Source organism: Barbus barbus (assembly GCF_936440315.1).
Source record: "Barbus barbus genome assembly, chromosome: 30".
Classification (NCBI taxonomy): Eukaryota; Metazoa; Chordata; class Actinopteri; order Cypriniformes; family Cyprinidae; genus Barbus; species Barbus barbus.
In genome coordinates, this window is record NC_136758.1 from 16,177,406 (window position 1) to 16,181,004 (window position 3,599).

Consider the following 3,599-nt stretch of genomic DNA (forward strand, 5'->3'; position numbering starts at 1 on the left):
AATGACGTGTTGTCTCTGGGATAAACACAGTAGATTGCAAAACCTTTGATCTGACTGTTGACTGTGATCATAGTCTAGCCATTCAAGTGCTTTAGTATTACAGAACTTTGTTTTAAAAAACAAAGACTTTTTCTGTGGAAATGGCATAAGTACCTTTTTCTAGAATATATAAACCCTCTGCAATCATCGACCAAGCAACATTTTTTTTCTCCACAAATCCTGGATTAAAAATGGATCTTTTTGCAAAAGGATTATGCACACGCATGATACGTGTGTGTGTAAATCCACATTAGTACCTTTTTCTTTTTTTGGACTGTCAGCCGTCCATCCAGGATGGGCCTAATGGATGGTTGCCAGCACTCAACTTCTTTACAGATTGAAAATCGTTAGCTCTTAGCCTCTGACTGAGCTGTTGCATAATTGACAGGTGTTACGTCACTGCTGAGACGGTCAGTGCAGAAAGTTTCAGGTCGGTCTGAAGCAGATGTTCACTGTGATGATCTGCAAATGAGAACCATTGGATTGCAACATGATACAAAAGATCTCCTTGGTTGAATGCCATGTTTAAGCCATCATCTATTTGTCCTATTGCCTCCAGTATTCAAAATATCTGCTGAGGTTTTTACTTTGAAGTTAGCAGTGTTAAAACATTTTTCAAATAATGCTTTAGGAAAGTGTAGAAGTGTGCATAAAATATTATGGAATCATTTCAGCTGTTTAATGTTGCTTAGTTATATTGTGCTCTATAATTAGACATTTATCGGCTCCTCTGAAATAGTCAAGTTTGAATTAAATGCAAAATTTAATCAAATATGTGAGATATGCTGAGATAATTCAAATGACTGACCACTGGCGTTTAGTGAACTACTTCCACAAGATTTCTGTTCTTACTGATTCAAACAGATTTATTGGCCTGTGATCCTATTTAATTACATGTACACCAAAGCAAAGCGATGTGTGGTACATTCATTTGAAACAGAAGCACATTCAAGGAAATACAGTGGAAAACTTTGACCAGTTACAGGACTTCGATGTCCAGCTTTTTTTCTGAATGCAGAAGTCTCGCCCAACTGGAACGCTTTACATTTCTCTGGTGTTTCTAGTCACATTATTTTCGAGCCGATAATATAACGTTAAAAAAACTACATGGGGCCATTCACTTTACAGTGTCGCAAGGACTGTCTTTATGCAGTAGCCTAACTCACCTGTCATTATCGAATGAGTGGATAGAAAGATGACATGAAGCGGCCCAATGTAAATTGCATTGAAAACAGATGAGGGCACACGTATAGCTACATTTCCAGATCGGGGCAAAGTTCGCAGGATTTTGTCTACAAAATAATTAATTCGATCTTTTTTCTCCCCCGTTTTAAACATGAATTTCTATGGAGACCGGAACACGACCACCTAAACGGAAGTTAGAGTCCATCATAGCGGCCCTCATCGGTTACTCAGGAAAAAGGTGGATACTTAGATTTTCTTCCCCCGCTCAACCCCAGGCTATTAATGTACATGGAGAAAGGTTAGCTTTTTACTCCACTAAACCCAGCCATGGATCAGGGTTATTATAATGTCATAGCTTTTGTCTTTAGGGGTTAATAACATTACGCAAGGCCTTATGTTATTATGCTAACAACAACATGAGTGCTTTACTAATCTTTGTATAAACTGCAAATGAGTTAACAACTAATGGTTGCCCTTTTGCACTCCAGAGCTTTAGTCTTACTTATTGATGCAGGCTCTGGATATCTTATGCAATTAAAACATGTTCCGTTTCGCCAAGTTTAAAGGATGTTCTTTTTATTTTTTATATATATATATATATTTTTTTTTTTACTTTAAAATAAGACAAAAATTGATAATTTAATAATAAATTCATCTTTTTTTCTTTCCAGATAACTGAAGTGTGGGGTTTAGTCTCTGAATGTGGTGAGAGAAACAGACTCTGGGTCATTCTCTAATATATTAATGTTTTTTCCAGTGCTTTTTTCTGCTGTAAAACACTTAGGCAATCGATTTAAAATCAATCTTAATCCAAGTAAGCAATTGACCTTTGCGTGTATAAAAGTTTATGTCAGGTGGACTGACATTAGTGGTCTGTGTTTCCTCTAATGCTGATGTCTGTCAGATTGCCAGATGGCTCAGCGAAAGAAAGGAGGGTGTTGGTACTGATTTCAGCAGAAATCATTCCAAGCTGTGCTGGATCAAGCGTTTCTTCCAGTCCTGTTGACCTATCAAATTCTGCTGAGAGACTTGCAGTTAAAAATAGATATAGGCATATTAGTTTCTCTCTTTGGCATAAGATCATTTCCATAGGCAAAAAAGGTCAGCAAAAGCAATCGATAAATGTACAGAAGCATGTGAAACTGATTTGGTTTCCAACTGTCTTTTTGTTCAGCAAACCACACAAGTAATGTAGTAAAAATTCAGTGATTATTTCAGCATAAAGAGGGAATAAAATGCATCATTTTAGTGTTAGACAACAGACAAGGTTTTTGAATGTTGAATCTTGTTCTGTGAAGCACATAATGAAATAACAGTAGTTACAGAATAGGCCATTTTTAAAGATTGCGAATAAAACTTTGAAAAGCACATTAAATACATAAATTCAAAGCATGATACATTCTTATTCAATTTCAACAGTGTTCAAAAGAATACAGTCAAAGGCAAAAGTTAAGTTTAAAGAGTTTGTTAACCCCTATAAATGTCTTTTTTTTATCAGAAAAGCTTCTCTTATACTGTCACTAAATATAAAAGCTACTGTAAATAGTTGTTGAGCATTAAGATTACACTAGCTTGGAGAAAGTTATTTTACAGTTGAGAAAAAAAATAATGAACCAGCTAAACTAAAGTAGATGTGACGACAAAAGCAGGATATCCAACAAAACTGTTTACAAAGATTAGTGTTACCTGATGAAACCTATAGGATATGGCATCATAACTGTATACATGGACATAAGGACAGACTTTACATTCATCCTGCAAGTGGGCCCAGAAAGATCTTTGGGAAAGCTTTTCTTTTCATTTCTGTTATAGCAAAACTCATAAAAGGTGCAGTGCAAAAACCAGTGCGTGAGAGAGACTGTCTTTAAACCACAGCATAAATGAATTATATATGTACAGTAAACGAGATAAGGCGTTTGATGAATGTTTAACTCTACGTAGCTTTTGAGAAAATGTAGCCGACAAATCACAAATGCAATGAGAAACCATCCAACCAATCATCTGGTAGCATTGCTGGATTTCTACAACCAAGAATCCCTTCAAATTTTTACCATGGTACCTGACAGTATTATTTACCAGAATGAAACCATGGATGCAATGTGCAATTGCTATAATACAATGCTAGTGCACAATAGCCAAGTTCCAGAAGTAAAAATCACATTCATTTTCTCTGGAGATTCATTTTTAAAGATAAATTATACACCTTTAAAGACGGACCTACGAAGTTAATTGATGGTTTATACTTTTGTGGAAGATGTCAGTCTGCATTCTTTCAGCTTATTTTTTTAATAATCCTGTTCAACAGTGACATTTCTGGTGAAAAACTACATTGCCGAAGATTCTTTATCAGATATCTTTACCAATCGCATGCCTGC